Genomic DNA, 18715 nt, shown 5'->3' with positions numbered 1-18715 from the left:
TCCATCTGTGAGGAGGTCAGCATTGTTAGAGACACAAAAGGGGGCGTCCTGGGTGTTACGTAACAGACACATATCTCAGGATTTTGTAGGATCATCTCTCTCTTTTTCATCTTTCAGACTGAGTTGTATTCTCTCCACACTTACATTCCCACAGTGCTATAGAGTGCAGAACTGCACAGATCTCAAAGGACAAAGGGTTGAAGCAAGCATTTCACTGTCTGGATCAGATCTTTTAAGACAGTGCTTTCCCCCTGAGAGTCGACTTCATGACATCAACTGAACTTTCCTCTTATCCAGTGTCGCTCACAGTTACATGTTTCTGCATGCAGAAAATGAAAAAAAAGGGGTTTCGTATCTGTCAGCTGAAATGAATGTTCAGGTTGTTTGATTGTGGTAGACAAGGAGTTCATTGTGATATTTTTAAAAGACAAATCAGAAGGGAAATTTCCTGTTGAAACGGCAATAGCCATTCAGACTGAAGCATTTGATTTGTGTTTGGGCAATGATGTTATTTTCATGTTGAGAGGTGTTGATAGACAAAACGTTGCTTTAAGAATGACTCACAAACTCTTTGTCTTGAAAGATATGCAAAAAAATCTTTAAAAATCAGTATGGTTGGGGTATCAGAAATTGTTTAGTTGTTTCAGTATGGCATTCACCGTAGATGGTCTATATAAAGGTCTGTGTCGTAACGTTCTTGGCTCTAATTTGGTGATCGTGTCAGGGGTTCACAGGAACATCTGCAGACACAGGCCATTTTGTGCTGCTCCATCAACAGACTACTAATGTTGTTAGCCAAGCATTAGTTCATTCCTTAGCCCAAATCTGTTTTTACTGTTTCCAGCCCCCTGGTATCACACGTGACATAGCACGCTGAATGTGGCCATGGTACGAACATGGTACGGAACAAGCTGAACAGGAAACACTTGTTACACAGAAAGGCTCAGCTGCATGTTAATGGAATTGGAAAAAAAAATATTTTAATTTTGCATTGAGAGGTTTAGTCCCAGTGCAGGGAGAGGATTAGAAATTGTGAATGAGCGGTTCCATCCCCACTGTGGTAACTTTGTGACGTAGTTGTGTCTCTCAGAAATGGAAATTCACGGTCAGATTACTGTATGGACCTGTCCCTGGAAAGGAACATGCCCAGAGTATTCATCACATTATGACATGGAAATGGAAAAAAAGCCATAAAGCTGCTTGATTTTCCCCTTTCCTGTTGCTGTGGCAAATAGCTTTAAAAAAAAAAAAAAAAAAAGATTTTAAGGGTCTTTGTCATAACAAGTGGGGATGAAATACCATGAGAAAGTGCTTGTTAGTGCAAATGTGTATGTATATGTGCTAGTGCCCAGCTTTGCCATAGGTAACATTTGATCAGGGGAAAACAAGCCTATTCCTTTTGCCCCTTCAGTGGAACATTTCCAAACCTGGAACTGTCAATCAGTGTTTGTTCTGAGCTGAAGTGTGTGGCAGCCTCCAGCTTCATGGCCGGAAACCTGGGGCCAGTTCTTCTAGTCAGAACTCACATAAAAACAAATGAACAATTCTTCCTCATTCTTCACCTCACTTCCTTTGTCTCCTCACTAAAAAGAGTGTTATTGAGATTTAATCTTGCATGTGGGAGGATGTGTGCATGTCTGCGAGTGAGCGAGTTGACTGCACTGTTGTGGTGTTGTATATTGCATTCTTGTGTGAGTTGAGTTCACACCTTTACATTACCACTTCCTCCAACATCACTGACACAGTTCCAGCCTCACACATAGTAATCATTGTGTGGATCTGAGCATGGGACATAATGCAAACATCTCAGTTTCACTTCAAACCTTCAATATCAGCATAAATATTAATCATAAATGTGAAAAACAATGAATATATATTTATTAGAGATTAAATCAAAGACCATTTGAAAATAATAATAAAAAAGTCTCTATATGGCCAAGTGTGAACATTAAACAGCAGAAGGATGTAATTTAATGAAATAATATACAGTCACATGCGCTGCACGCCACAGTATGAATGAGGCACCTCTCTGCCCTGTCATCTCCTTCACAGGCACACACACGAACACACACGAACACACACGCACGCGCACACACACACACACACACACACACACAAACACAACAAGCATTACTAATGCTTGATTTTCATGCAGTGTGTCCAATAGTATCTATCTTCAGAGCCACAGATCAGAGCCACAGAGTGTGTTTAGTGTATAAACGACTGTGAACTCTCAAATGAACACTTTCTCCATTGCAGCACAGAGATTTCAGCTTGCGAGTCATGGGAAGTTTGATAAAATAAACCCTTTACAAACACGAAGAACTTCAAATATCTTTCAAAATAAAGGTCCTGCTGAAATGAGATCTTTATTTAACTGGATGCTTGACATTACAACAGAAAAATGTTACTACTGTATAAAACTGTAATATTCAAATCAGTCGAAATAATATTCATAGTAACAATAATATAATATTAAATGGTTAGATTATTAGTATTATTATCTGTAAGCAATATCACATAAGCAAATGTACTGAATATCAGCATGTTGTGATTCAGCCATGGCAGCCTTTTGCCTCAGGTAATCAGATTGTTTTCATTTAATGTTTTCATTAATACTGTAAAGCTTTGTTGTGCATCTTTTGTTTTCTTATATATATATATATATATATATTAGGGATGCACCAATCCGATACCTGGATCGGTATTGGCTCCGATACTGAAGCTTTTAGACGGATTGGGTATCGGTCTGACGAGCCCAATCCAATTAAGCCTCCGAGAGGGATAAAGACACGAACACACACATGAAGGTCAGCTGACGATCTCTCTCTCGTCGCACCATCCTCCGCAGTCGGCCTTTATCCCTCTCGGAGGCTTAATTAGCCTGATAAGGGACCGGGTGTGTATAATCACAACCCGGCCCCTCCCTCCGCCCTGTCACATAACTATAAAGCAGAAGAACAAATTGTGAGAATCTGAGAATGTTGAATATAATATTAAAAATTTAAATATTTTAAAATATCTAAAAATCCTTTAAAAAAAGATGCATTCACCTGAGAAGCAGCATATAAGATATTTAGACTTGCTTTTAGAGAATATATCTTGAATATAAGTATATTTTGTATTTACAAAGTATCATTTGTATTTAATTCGCAGAAGTATAACCAAGTAAAAACTACACTTATATACAAAATACACTTACTGTACAGTATATTTAAGATACATTCTCTTAAAGCAAGTCTAAATATCTTTTATGTTGATTCACAATCAAATGTATCTTGTTTTAAGGATTTTTAGACATTTGTAAATGGAAAACAAGACAAAAACAACAAAATAATTTTTTGCAGTGAATTTCTTTACTGAATAAAACTTATACAAAGTATTTTCCCCCCTTTAATTCAATGAATGTCATTTAGAGGTATTTTTAAAAGATTATTTTTTTCTTCTTTATTGTTAATAAGCACATTTTAATACAACCTGTTTAAGTCGGGACACAAGCATAATAATCGGTTAAGAGCTAATTGTTAATCATTGCAATAAATCGCCTTATAGTCGACATGCCAGTCTATTGCATACTGTGGCAACTCAAAAACAAACACAAAGACAATGTTAAGCTTCATTTAACAAACCAAATAGCTTTCAGTGATTTTCTAGTACCAAATTAGCAATTTAGTATGATTACTCAAGGATAAGTTGTTGTTGTAGTGGTGGCTGCTGGAAGTGGGGCCTGTCTAGATTTGACGTCAATGGATACAAATTTGTATTCAAATTAATTACATGGTGTCCTGATTAATTAATCGCATTTAATCACATATACAAGTATATGCTGAGAAAGCCCTCATATTACAATAATTCAATATATAATGATTAAATAATTATACATGGTTTTCTTTAAATATTTGAAAATTTTATATATATATATATATATATATATATATATATATATATATATATATATATAAAATAACAAATATTCAGATAATTAAAATGCATTACATTCTTGTGGCAGAAGAGTTAATAATTGATAAGACAATACAAAAGCGGCTTTAGAACACAATGTATTGTTTACTATCATATTATTGATCATAAGCCAATCTTTGGCATACAGTTCACAGCAATCCATTTCACAAGGGATTTTGTCAATCAGTTCGAGATTAATTATTAGGGCTTGTTTAAGGACCTGTCAATGTACACCTGCATCAGACATGCTTTTGTAGCATCTCGGGTGCGTTGCGTCATAAACATGAATGTTTTAGGTCACTGTGTCAAGTCTTAGTTCGGATTTGTGATCCATCAAGTGTTTTGAACGCAAGAACATAACGCATGTTTGTGTTGTGCTGCTGCTGGATGGTTGTTTTCTTCACTGTATAAACTGCGTGTTGCCCACACAGCTGAAGTTTCACTTACTGAGTAAACAGGTGGTACTACAAGCTTGCATTTCTCAGGAATCTTCCTTAATACGGTCCGGGGGCATTGCGATTAATTGCGTTAATGTTTTTAACATTTAAAAAATAGTTATTTATTATAAAAGTAATTGCTCTGAATTAACACGTTAAATTGACAGACCTAATAGAGAGAATGACATTAGTCCTTCAAAGCTGTTGCTGTTTATCTCTCTGTTCTGTTCTGCAGTGAATTATCTTAATATAATGTATCCTGTTTCTGTCTCCTCAGAGGTCCAAAGCCACTTGAGAAACATCTGAAAAATCTGTCCACAATGAGCATATGCTTGAGGCCCTTTCAGGGAAAGAGACAGACAGATTTAGATAAGGAGACAAATTACCATGTTGTTGCCTGACACCTCTCTTTCCCCGAAACCCCTCTTCACATAAGATCCCCATTAGGGAAGATTCTAAGCATCTATAAATGTTGTTGCAGCTGCTTTACCAAGAGATGTTGAACAATAATTATTTTAGCCACCCTTTACATGAAAAGACCTCGGATGGATTGCCATATCTGTGCAATTATAGGTATAATATAGAGATGCACCGATTGCAATTTTCTTGGCCGATTCTGATTTCTGTTTCTTTTGCAAGTGTGACCTGCCAATACCGATTTTTTTTTTCCGAATCCGATTTTCATTCTAAGAACTGTTATTGACCGCCTTTACAAACAAAATCGACCCTTCTTCAATACAAAATTTTATTTTCATAATATAAGAAATGATTAAACATTACAATATTCCCCAAACTGCAAAGTTACTGGATCTTCTCTCACTTAAACAACTCTCAAAATAAAGTGCTCTGTGACTGGAAAGAGTGGGACAGTGGTGGCTCAGTGGTTGAGGCTCTGGGTTACTGACCAGAAGGTCGGGGGTTCAAGCCCCAGCACCACCAAAATGCCACTGTTGGGCCCTTGAGAAAGGCCCTTAACTCCAGGTTGCTCCGGGGGGATTGTCCCTGTAATAACTGCACTGTAAGTCGCTTTGGATAAAAGCGTCTGCCAAATGCATAAATGTAAATGCATTTAGGTAGAAATAACAATTAACTGCAAATTAGTTGCTTTATATAACAAAACAGATGTCATTTTCCACTATTTTAATAAATGGTCCTTTTTCTCATTTTTACTCGTCTAACAAAACAATTCCAAAGATTACAAACTTATGAACAAAACTGAAGTGTCCAATACGCTCAACATTGACATTAAGCTTACGTTAGATGTCCAAATATCAGTTGTAAAACTGATTGCTGCATTGCGGAAAATAGGCTGATTCCGGTCGGTCGATCAGTGCATCTCTTCTATAATAATGTGTGTGTTGCTTGCTGTGGCAAAATTATGCCAAAATGTCCCACCAAGGGCCTCAGTACTCTTCGCAAAGTCAAAAGATTTCCTCCTCACCCCCATGTCTCTACGATGTTCTTCTACCAGATATGGCTGGATAATGTAAATGCTCTGGGTAATCTAACGGTTGCTAGGATGCTCTGGATGGTCGTTAGGGCATGCCTATGAAGTTACTTTTACTTAATTACTACAAGCGTACTCTAACCCTCTTACCTAGTTGAAAGTTCTCTATGTTTCTTTCCTTGTTTTCATAGCCTTCTTTGTTTTTTGCAAATTCCATTTTGGCACATTTGTGTTGGTGACTTACAGTACGTTGCTGTGACCACTACAGTGACAAGCTTGATTGTTCAACAAGCAATTGCAATTCTGTACTATAGAATGTTTGAATGGAAAATAAACATCCTTTAAGAAGGACAATTTTAGTATTTGTGATTGTATGATTCACATCATGTCAAACTCATGGAGTGGAACATATCTGAAATTCAAGGACACATTATAGTTATTGGTTCATGAAAACCTTTTTATAATTTTTTATTTTTTTTTTTATTCCACCCAGCAGTGTGTAAAGGGTATTCAGAAGGTTCATTGTATTTGATGGTTTTATGTGTAATTGGAATGCAAAGTTTGGTTTCTACGACAGATAATATGGTTTAAACTACAATGTTTACTTTTGAGTCAAAAGTAATCATTTTGGCCAAAATGGTTTGAGTATGAAGACGTGTGTTTAGGGTTTTGAGAAAATGTAGTACACATTCAAGAAATCTTCACACGTTAAAATTTTAGTCCCATGATTGAAATACAGCAAAGTGACCCAAAACTCTTGTTTTGGGGCACTCCACTCACATGTTGATATTCAGCCATCTCTGTCGTGAATGTGTTGAAGTGAGTGAACTGTTGTGCAGGACCCCCTCCTGCAAACCCCCATCCCACCCACTACCCTCCTACCTTTTAATATTTTTCATGCCCATTTCATTAACCATTTAAACAAAAAATGTTTAAGTCTGAGGTGTGAATGACTAGTGCTGAATTAAGGGGGTTTAGTGACACTTTAAAGTGATTTTATTGGTCAAATCTACATATTTTTATTCTATTTACAAGAATACATTGATTTTTAGAAGTCACCACCACAACTTGAACATGTTCTACTACATTGTTCAGGTATGTACTGAAATATTTTTACATTGCCCAATCAAAAGCAGCCTGATGCGTTAAAGGCACAAAGCAATGAGTGAAGAGCAGCAGTGTACAGGAAATTGAGATACTGTTATTTACTGAAGATGTGATAATTATGATGCCACAGTGGCTTCCTCTCCTTCCTCATACAGCTGTGACAGTCCAACCCTCAGCACATGAGCCAGACATTAAAGATACTTTGTCTCATTATCGGATTCATGGAAGCAAAGCTTTAATTGCATTATACAAATAGGCCCAATTTGTGAAGAAAGCCATATTCAGATAAAGCATCTAGAACTGTTTTCACTTGGAATGTTCCTCAATGTGCTGTTTGTGTGTAGTCTGTAGATTGATTGTCTGACAGGTTTCCTCATCTGTCTACTAAACAGTGGGATGTGGAAGTGTGGATGGAGTGATTCATGGACATTGATTCGTGGGAAAGTTGTCAACTGGACAATATGATGAGGTGTGACTCTTATATTGTGTGTGTGGGACATAGGCAACTTTACAAGCTCTTCCCACAGGCAGAGCCTAAAAAGAGAGTCCTGTTTTGGAAATATAACCATGTCCTTAGGACTGAAGTGGCTCCAAATGCCCTCCCTCATTCTCTATCTTTTTCCTTTGGATTATGTGGCCTTGACTGTCAGGCTTGACTGTAGTGGGCCACTTCAGTCCTGTGCTTAGCTGCACTTCAATATTAATGCATCAGGAGTCTTATGGAGGGGCTGTTATTATCACCCACACAAGTCTGTCTCCAGCTGGGTGACAGTTAAAGGGACAGGCGCCACAAAGCAAACAGTCCTGTACTCTCTCTGATGTGGAGCAGTAAACAGTGCCTAGAAAAACACTCACAACATTGATATTCTTGGCCCCCAAGACTCTTCCCCATGGCCTGTATTCACTCTTAATTATATGAGTGGTTGGAGGGTAGGACGCTCTTTCTCCAGTAACAATATTATTCTATTGGGTCTTAGGGGAGAGCCGCAAAATGTCAAGCATTCTCAGCCCCATTAATGCCTTGGTGATGCTCTCTGATCATTGGTAAAATCCTCCTCTATAATTTGAAATGGATCATGTTTAATTAAGGTTGAGTCAGCATATTATCTAGTCTTTCTGCTTCATGTGGCAATTAACTATACCTCTGCAATGGTATGCAAATGTATGCATTAACCGCTGTAGTCTTGTCTCAGAAAACTCTTTGTCTTGGAGAACAGTGGCACAGCCTCCTTGATGCTGGTATTGGTTTAAAAACAGCTCTGTGCAGACACAGCAGAGTGGAAATAAAAGTGTATGGTTATCCTTGCAGTGGTGAATCAGCACTTAACTCCTCAAAAAAGCTTTCCGCAGTGTTTGTGGCATTGCAATGTCAGATCGAATCTTGACAAATGGCAAGGTTGTCGTTGTCACACCAGTATATACAAAGTTTCCTAAATTGCCTTCTCTAAAGCACTATTTAAATATGCTACAGTGAATCTTTCTCCTACTTTTAGACATTGTGATGTCCTTTTGCTAGATGTGGTCAAGTGTTTTCATGAATGAAGAGTGCAAGGATAAACTTTTGAGTTAGTTCCTAAGTGTCACCTTTGACCTAGACTGAATCATATGTTGTTGTTAGTGTTTACAACAAAGTCATCTTATGAGCAACTTCCCTTCAGTGTGAAACTCCTTGACTTTTATTTTTCTACATTTTGAGACACTGATCCCATTCTTGTTGCTTTTTTTTTCTAGACACATTCAGGGTGCAAATAGGTTAGTTCAGAACCTGTCTGGGCTGTGACTAATTCTTCTGGAATTACTGAACGTGGTACTTTGTAGATGTAGAAATGATGACCATTCTTTTAGACTTCTAATTTCCCATGTAAACTCAACTATGAAGCCTAGTTTATTTTTTTGATGTTGCTGGATGCACTCATTGACTACCAATTCCTCCAGATGTATAGATGGAAATATTATGTACTTATTCACTTGTGTGTTGCAATTTTGTGTATTGCAGGTTTCAGGAAATTTCATCATAAATCATGACAAAGACAAAGTTAGGTTTGCAGGGATGGAAGGAGTAGCACCAGCATGTTAAGAGACTAATGCACAGGAAATGCTGTTTAACCCTCGAAGAGAAGGCTGTGGGTTATTGTTTAGACCTGTAGTAAAAACCAGCTGCTTCACCTCTGTCCTCCATCAAAAACTGGCATCACAAATCAACTGCTGCAATTGCTGTCAAATTCCCACTTTAAACAACAACCCCCCAACCCTCCCAACTGACTCAGACACAAGCTCAGCGCCAGCTTCTTTACTTGTATAACTGAGATTGAAACAGATAGAGTAAGCTTGACTCACAGTGCTATCATGGAGAATCTGCTCTTGTTTTTCTTTAGTAGAGGAAGGAGAGAGAAGAACAGAAGGACAAGTGGGAGGACTGGCCTTACACAGCAAAATACATCTGAACCCGGTGTCCTCACCATGGTCCTTAAAGAGAAGTTTTCTTCGGCCTTATGTCAGTGTGGAGGCCAGGATCGGGTGTTGTACGAATGGGTTCAGCGCATTCTCTAAGGGTGGTGGTTACAGTTCCGTGCTACTATCACACCCAATGTGGTGTGCTCAGCTTGTGTGATTTCAGTCACACATCCCCCGTTTAAATCTCAGGGGAGGATTCTTTTGGCAAGGGATGTATTGCGCTGAATCTGGCACAGTTCCTTCTCCATGGCCCGCCTCTGATCCAAAAAGTGCGCTGCTTGTGAAAGGGGTGACATGGACAGTAACCGGTCCACTCATCCTCTAATGACGTAAATGTCACTTCCCCCTTTCAATCTGGGTCTTGGAGTCAGATGCAATGTAAAGGCAAGGGTTTGAGAAGATGATACTGTTTAGCTCGCTCTGGGGGCGGCTGTCGTGGCTTGTGCAGAATGACTGTGGCACACTGTGATTAATGCCCATTAAACACCATGTGGCTCCAATTTGTTGCAGCCCAAATCCTGTCTCTCAATGCTCTGATTACAGACAGAGAACCCAGCTCTTCAACACCTGCTAGATTGAGGAGATGCTCATTGTGCCCTGTTCTTGGTCATGTGGTCCTTCTGACTCTTTGAATAAACAAGCAATGAAGAGACAGCCCTCCCTCTGGAACTTTGACTAATCAATATTCTATGGTTAGGGTTTCATTGCTCATCTACTGTAAATCACAATAAAACATGAAACTTAAATATTTTCTTTCCAGCAGAATTGTTAGACTAGAACACCTCTTGTGGTATTTGCCTTGAGATGTTTCAAATTAGTTGTAAGCAATGAATCAATTTCTCACCTTTTAAGACTGGTCAGCTCATAAACTATTGAAGACTTTTTTAACTGAGGTATCTGGCGGGTTCTTCTATGCCTTTTATCATCTTCCAAGTACTTGGAATGTTATTTTAGTATAGGAGTGAAAGTAGTGTTCTTCTGTCAAAGCACAAAGAAGATTATTTGACCAACCCACTGACCATGAGTAAACTCCAACTTTGTCTGATGGAAAGCTCATGCACATTAGTTAAATGCACATAAGACTGTTCTTAAGAGGCCATTTTTCCCAGTTTCATTTCAGATCTTGATTTTGGCCCAGCATTGTAGCTAATGTGAGTAGAAGTCAGCCAGTTCCGTCAGGAAATCCACTTAGCCTGATTTCCCGGCTCTTGTGAGGGGTAACATGACACTGGACCCTGTCTGTCAGGGGAACACTCACCGCCCAACATTAAAACGTGTGACTCTGATGTCATGACCACAACTATGTGCTGAATTCCTCACTGATGCACTCATCTGTCAGTGGTGCTCTTTCCATTAGAACACCCTGTCATGAAGAGACATGGGAATCAAGGCGTGAAAGGAGGTAGAAAAAGATAGAAGAGGGGATTTGGTGGTGGGGATTGTGTGCAGCTGGGGCTGGAGAACAATGGAGCCTGCTGATTTTTTTTGTTTGCACTGGGATCCTTTTTTCTGGCTTCTTTTTAAGACAGAGTTGAAGTAGGGAGCGGTCACCTTTGTTGGTTGTGTCATTTGTCAAATGTACTTTCCAGTTTCCTTCCATAAATTTTTAAGTCACCCCATTAAATATAAGGTAATTGCATTGTCTGTGTATGGTGCCTGGAGCTACAAGTCCTATTAAAGAGACAAAAATCCAGTGAGTGTTAAGAGTATTTATTAAAAAGAATGGTATTAATTATGGAGTAGGAGGAGAGATGCAAGATGAGGAATATTTGCTCACTGGTATTCATCAGGCAGTTAGAACATGCTATGCAATGAGAATCATAAGTACCACTTTAGCACATTCACAACGCTACCGCATTGTGTATGTTTGTCCAAAATCCTGTCAATATTTCACATATTGATGACAGTCTGGGGATAGAGATTTGATATTGTGTGCTGTGACTATTTACTCTGGGCAGTAACAGTTCCTCCTCACCCTATTATTTGTCCCCAGCTGGGCTTCATTTAAATCAACTTCCTCCCAGTTTTGGAAAGGAAGGGTGTCATGATTTGTCAGATGTTCAGGAGAATGCTAAATGCTACAGGAAAGAGATTTAATAGAGAATGAGTAAGAGGAAATGAGAGAGTGTGGCAATGGTAAGTGCAATGGAGGTGTCAGGCTGAGGCAGGTGTACCTGACAGAGTGCTCATTGGTTCCCATGGTTGCAGGGCTGTTACGATGAGCGGCGAGTCAGCTCGGCTAGCCCCAGGGCCATTCCTTCTCCACGATACATTTAGCTTCTTAATGCCACCTCAAATGATCTTGTTAACGTTTGTGTATTACTCTGAATTAATTTTTTAGCACCCTGAATAATGTTGTGGAAGTGAGGCAACATGAAGGCTCATCACATTGATAAATCACTGATCTGAGGATGTGGTCGCTGACCTTATGCATCACTAGAGCCAGGTCAATGTAAATGTAAAGTCTTAATGCAATGAGCTAAATGTAGCTGCTCCGTTAAGCAGGATGTGTCAAGGCATCATGATCAATAAACTGCCATATTTCTTGTATCAGAACTTAAAACATATACTGTGAATCATACTGTGTCCTGTACTGCAGATCTCTTAAAAAAACATAAATAAGATGAACCTGGCATTGTGCCTTTACATTCCTGCATGCAACGTATGCCCCATCCATCAAAAAAAGATTCCGCTAATCTTAACTGGAGCTCTTAAATATTTATTTTTATTATTATTACGTAATATCAATCTGAACAGCTAGGACTTCCTCCCAGTTTACCAGACAGCACAGATAAAAAATTTTATGAGAAATTTGTGTTCTCAGTAAAATTCCAGAATTATATTTTTCCTGTGTTAGTTTCGTATTCACTTTGAGACAAAGAGGCAGAAAATAGTGTAAGGTTGTTGAGGAGAGTAATTTTTTAGTAATTACTTCGACTATTAAAAGAGAAAATATGCATTCACTTGTCACTCTTTACATTTTAATTGACACTGTGGAGTGCATAGTATAGAAGAGTGTTTGACAAAATGTGCCACATGTCCTCAAGTCCTTTCAAAGTATAATTTCCTGGGGAAAAATGTGGAGCCATATAATTACAGGCAGTTATTTATACCCTGCACATCACCAATTCATCGCCTGCTATTATTGCCCCCACCACAGCACAGAGATCTCAGTGGTAAGAATAGTTTCTCTTTTACACATGGAACAACAAGGATTTCACCCACAACAGGTCAGCTAAAATAGTTACTTGCTCATAAACCCTTACCAAGGAACGCAGTTAACATACCTAGAGACAAAAGTGTGCTTTTTGAAAGAATGGTGAAGGAATTGTCACTCCTCAGTGTAGAGTAATTTGTTGAGGTGAAGAGATTTTATTAGATTCTCTAAAGAGTGGTCGACAATTGAAATCTTTATAATTTAATTACAATAAAAACACGTTTTAAAGGGTGTCTATCCAGCACATTTCCATAAATGCATCAGTTTCTTCTCATTCACTCTTAATAATATGGTTTTGGGCCTGTTGTGGATTTACTGGCACCAAAGTCCTGAAACCCATTTCAGCAAAACAAACACACTTCACTTCATGCCTGGTCTGTAAGGTTGATGATTTGTACCTTTCTGAATCAACATGTTTCATTATAAAGACTTAATAAACCTTTCTTATAATGCTGTAATAAGAATGAATGTTCATCAATATTTTGAATGTCGAATGTTTTGATTTCTAACCCACCCGTTTTTATATGCATTGTAATTAATATATGCAAGCTCTGGTGAAAGATTTTTATTTTTTTTGTGGGTGATAGGAATTGTTGCCTGTGTTTACACTGGGTGAGCTCCACTGCAGATTGTGATGCAACCTCACAGAAATGTCTGTGTTTTTCTGGGTTATCTGGGCTTAACTTAGTGCAGTAGAGCAGCATAATGGTGTTTGTAATATCTCAAGCCCTGGGGCTCATTTTAGATTGCGAGGCTGCATAGCACAGCTTCACTGCATTCACTCCAAAGCAGAGGGAAAGGAGACATGAAAACAATGAAATATGATTCTGTAGATGAACTTTTGGAGAGCAGGCCTAAATAGCACTACAAAAGGAATAGAGCAAGCTGTTTAACTTAGACTACAAGGTCCACTACAAGGTTGCCTTAGAGTTACTGGCTTTGTCACAGGGAATTCTGTGTTTTTATTATTTCAAATTATACAGTCTCACAGCTGTTAATGTAGCATAAACAAACCTTATCAGAGATTTAAAGATTTGTAATTATTATTTAAATTTATCAGTTGTATGGCTCATTACATTTAAAGTGATATGCCTGTAATATGCTTAATAAATGTATTAATTTGGTTACATTGTTCCATTTGATCATTGTTCTTTTTCTGTCCTGTTATCTAATTTTCTAGAGCACTTTTATAGCCATACTGCAATTTTCTTTCTCATTGTTTTCTGGCTGAGGGTCAGTCTTGGCCAGGCACAAACACCCAGGGGTTTCTTCTGTTATTTTAATATCTTGTGGGCCTTATTTTTTGTCATCTTCGTTTCTTTCATTTGTTATTTAAGGCAACAAACCTTACTTATTAGGAAATCTCATTCTATTGATATTGTCATCTTGCATGGAGGGAGGGTGGATCAGTATGGATCTGGTAAAATAAATTTTTTATAGAATAATGTGGAATATACACGATATGGATGTTTAGATAATGGCTGAACAATTTGGACTAAAATATAATTGCAATTATTAAAAAAAAAAAATTATTTCATTTTGGACTGCGATATGATAAACATGCAAGTGATTCCTTTTAGACAAAATTAAAGGGATAGTTCACCCAAAAATGAAAATTCTCTCATCATTTACACACCCTCATTGTATCCCAGGTGTGTATGAATGTCTTTCTTCAGCAAAACGCATTAAAAAAAAAGAGAAATATATCTTGGCTCAGTAGGTCCTTAAAATGTATGTGGATGGTCATCAGAATTTTGAAGCTCCAACTCCAGCAGTTAAATGAATGTCTTCTAAAGCGATATGATTGCTTTTGGTGTGAAAAAATATATTCAAGTACTTTTTAACTATAGACCATTGCTTCCGGTAAGCTTCTCGAGAGGGTTGACAAAAAAAATGGCTAAGCTCCAAGTGGGGTGGACTTATTGTTTTAGCAAAAACAAATTCCAGTTAATTTATTCGATATGAAGAGCTTTTAGCTATACTCTAAGCAATATAGTCTCACAAGTAACATTATCATTAAACTTGTTTCCTTTCATTTTCTCTCTTCAGTGGTCTGCATAATCTCAGCACCCTGGCCAGGGGATCCTTCTGTTCACCCCACTGCCCAGTCTTTACCTGCCTAACCTAACTACCCATAGAGGTTTGTTCTGAGTTCCCAAACCTGTCTGCCTGGTCGTGTCTTTCCGGTGAGTATGCAACATCATACCTCACATGAGCAAAGATTGCAGGATGCTAATTAATTTCTGGGAGCCCATGAAGGACCCAGGTGTTTAGTGTGGGGAAAAAATGGAAAAGGGAGGTTAGAGAGAGGCAGCTGTGCATCTGGAGGGGTTGTGTGCTGAGGCTGCATGATGGGTGTGGTTGAGATGCAGATCAATATTTAAGTCCTGTGCTTTTTAACAGCCTTAAAAGTTTTTAACAGCAGTATAGATTTTTCATACAAATGATCATAATGAAATTATACATGATGTTAATCTACTACTGGTCTTCACTGTATGATTATAACACATTCATTCTGTTTAAAGTTAGTAAACTAAAGTTATTTAGTCAAGAGCACTGAGTGGTTATATTGTTTCTCTGTTTCCTCTATTACTTGATTAGTGATATAATGACACACTAGACAGTGGCAGGTCTATTAAAGTCTGACATTTTGGTAATGATCAGCTTTTTTGTCCCACTGTTTACATCTGCTTCTGACCAGAAGGGATGCTTTATAGTTTAAAAGTATGTTAATATTGATATTTTTCGCTACAAAAGCGATCGTATTCCTTTAGAAGACATTAATTATACCGCTGGAGTCATATGGATGATGTTTATACTGACCGCTTTTATGCTGCTTTTTGGAGCTTCAAAGGTCTGATCACCATCCACTTGCATTTTAATGGCCTACTGAGCTAAGATATTTTTAGTTTTTCTTTAAATGTGTTCTATTGAAGAAAGAAAGTCATACACACCTTGGGATTTCATGAGGATGAGTAAATGACGAGAGCAATTTAATTTTTGGGTGAACTAACCCTTTAACTTGACATAACTGACTTTGTTTACAGTAATACCCTGCCAAGATGGGCATTTTGGCAGAATCTTTAAGTGTATTTGATTGTTTAGGCTCAACCGCATTGCCAAAAGTGCTTTCAGAGCACACACGCATGTAAAATGCGCACACAGCCTGTCAGTCAAGCAGCACGCGCCTGCAGAAGCAAAGAAAAAGTGAATTGTTAAGATTTTGTAGTTTCTCTCTCTATCCCCTTTCACTTTTGACCTGTTATCAAGACCTGACTTTAAATATTATTTGCTTTGCACATGTACACAAAGCACACAGAACTAAACTCTGAGCACAGCTGTTACTGAGCACGAGAGTTGTGAAACACAGAACCGTGAATACACTAACATAGCACAGAACAGCAAGCATAAAGTCTGAAGCGAGCAGACTATTTATTTATTTATTTAATTAAATTGCAGCCCTTTGCAGTTTAATAATCACACAAGGTCATCTCACGATGTAGATTTTATTTCAATGAACTCTGCAGCCCTACTTTGGGCTACTCCAAGAGGCTGGGGCACACCAGTGGCAGATGTTTCAACTCTTTCACACGGGATCACAGCCTCCAGATGGCCTCCTCTTGTTTTGCACCTTTTCTTTACAGAATTTTGGCAATGGAAATGCTAGGAACTTGAGGCATTCTGTTCCACTTGCTTTGGCCAATCCTGTGCAGCACCCTTTTTGATGTACCATTTTGTTATGATCTAGTTTTTACCATGCTGTAGGAAGATTTGCATATGGCTGAAGTATCAACATGCTAGTCTACATGGGCCAGGTATGGTTCATGAAACCTCATGAAGTTCTTATCTATGTGAGAGGAAGGGGACTGATATATTTTTAATGAAAAATAGTGTTGTAAGTAGGGAACCAGTAAGAAAGACAATTAATCAGTGCCTCCACAGCTGCTTCCAGACATTTCTGCAAAATGTTGTGGAAATTTTAATGAAGGATAGCTTGTAATAGTTTCAAGCTTACCCAGTGGAAAATATGACGGTCTTTCCATAGACAATTAAGACCAACATGAAGCCCTGTTTTTCTCTTTATTTATTTATTTATTTTTTTTTATACCTTTCCTTCCATAGGGCAGTGTTCTGTGTTTAAGCCAAGGCTAAATGGAAACATGTACATTTATAACAGAAACAGCTGTGGAGTCTGAAAAAACCCTTGGATTGTTTGCACTTTGCTTAGCAATTTTAACTATTGTACCTAAAGCAAGATCTAGCGACAAATCACAAGCTGTCTCCCACAGTCCACAAGGCGGGCATGCTTTTTAAACACCACTTACAGGAAAAGTGTCACAAATCTATTGAATGATTTATACATGGTGCTGATGATCATTCCCCCTTTTCTTCTCTGATGTTTTGTAGTATTGCACCAGTCCACAAATATCAGGAATCAGGAACGACTTATTTAACTGACGTTTAAACATAATTTTTGGAGTTGACTAGTCTAAAAAGTAAGAAACCCTCAGAAAACAGTCAAAATATTTTTATGCGACCTCCTTTAAAATACTTAATCAATTCCAATAGCAAAATCAGCTGAAAAGTTCTAATATCCAAATCAACACCACATTGACAGATTACACCAATTAGAAGTTACTTAACATATTAAAGTCAGGACATTGTTGAAAATCAAATCTACGGGAAAACAAATATGCTGAAAAGTTGCACCTATTTCACAGCATGCATTAGCCTATGATCTAATATTACAGCTTTCAGGTTAAGAATGTTAACCGTTATGATGGATTAAAAAAAATAGGCCTGTGAGAAATGTGCAGTAAACCTAATGTATTGTTCTAAATATGACGTGTATACAGAATAAAAGATAGTTTCACCTGTTAAGGTGTTGGCCTAAAATTATATATCATTTTGCAAACTATTCTGATTAAATAGTCTTCTTCTAGTCTACCTAACCCAAAAGCATACATTTTTGATGAACAAAATGAATGTCAACATGGTCTAGTGAAAGATGGGACCTGACTGTCCTGAGGCAATTATCCTGCACTTGAAAAAGCCAGCTTAGCTGTAAAATAACTTGCAAGCACAGATTTAAAGAAGACTCAAATGTAAAAACATCCATAGCAACTTGCAAGCCAACATCCGCTTTCCACACCACCACTGAAGTGATTTCCTTAGCTACTTTGCTGGTGTTGCTAAAGGACATTTTCCTGTGTGCGGCATTAGAGGGGGAAGAGGCATGTTCAGCCTGAGGTGATATTAAACTTTGTACACATCTGCTCCAGATATCCTATTTTTGAATAATATTTGTATAATTAAATTATATTTAAAAAGTGTAACATCACCATGACAGTAATTTAAGCGTAGTCTTTGTAATAATATAAAGCCAAACCTAAATGTGTAAAATGTTGACCATTTTAATAGGAAGAAATATTGTCCGACTAGTATTTCTAGTGTGAACTAGCAGCAATACAGTTTAGTTTAGTCAATACAGTTTAATACTAGTCTCTCACATCCTTAACAAATATGCAACTATTGTTTTAAATGGGTTCTCCACAGAGCATGTTTTCATCTGTTCTGTTGTCAATTGTTGAGCCATCCAGTAACTGCTCTGCTGTACCCAAATATTGGACTGCTGGACTGCCTGAGAGTGCTTGAACAGACCTCAGAGCAGGGGTACATTTCTCCCTGGCTCTCTTTTTCTGTAGTGGCCCGTCCAGCCACTTATTTGATTGGTAACAGGATGTTGTGTTGGGGGGATTGTGCTTGGGCTTTCAGAGTGTCAATTAAATTAGGCATGACCTAATGTTGAAAGGGATTTATTCTCATAAATAGCTGTTGTGATTTCATTCAGCAGGCCCAGTCTTTTGCCCCGATGCCCACTGTAGCACTCTGACCATGGGACTGCCCCAGTTTAGGCCTCTTTAGTGACCGAGAGAGTGAAAGAAGAAAGGAGATAGGGATTGAGGAGAGAGAAGTGTTACCCTGCTTGACAGTGATAGGCTTTCTCAGGGATTTCTGTCAATCTCCTCTAAATCGTAGTCCGCTTTGTCATTGTTGCACATTTTTAATATTAGGAAATAAATGGGGAGCATA

At 38.1% G+C, this 18715-nt stretch overlaps 1 protein-coding gene across 3 annotated transcripts in view; it reads left to right on the top strand.

Moving 5' to 3' along the window:
* The window catches only part of LOC127624038 (transcription factor HIVEP2-like), a 103940-nt gene that overhangs the window by 54565 nt on the left and 30660 nt on the right, over nucleotides 1-18715 (top strand). For all 3 annotated transcript variants that reach the window (XM_052098647.1, XM_052098648.1, XM_052098649.1), the window contains one exon: nucleotides 14672-14808. The gene's annotated coding sequence lies outside the window, so the exon portion shown is untranslated. The remainder of the gene's footprint in view (nucleotides 1-14671; nucleotides 14809-18715) is intronic.

The sequence above is a fragment of the Xyrauchen texanus genome, chromosome 30 (assembly GCF_025860055.1).
Source record: "Xyrauchen texanus isolate HMW12.3.18 chromosome 30, RBS_HiC_50CHRs, whole genome shotgun sequence".
NCBI classification, from domain to species: Eukaryota; Metazoa; Chordata; class Actinopteri; order Cypriniformes; family Catostomidae; genus Xyrauchen; species Xyrauchen texanus.
Note: the sequence above shows the minus strand (reverse complement) of the source record. Positions and strands in the feature narration are given on the sequence as shown.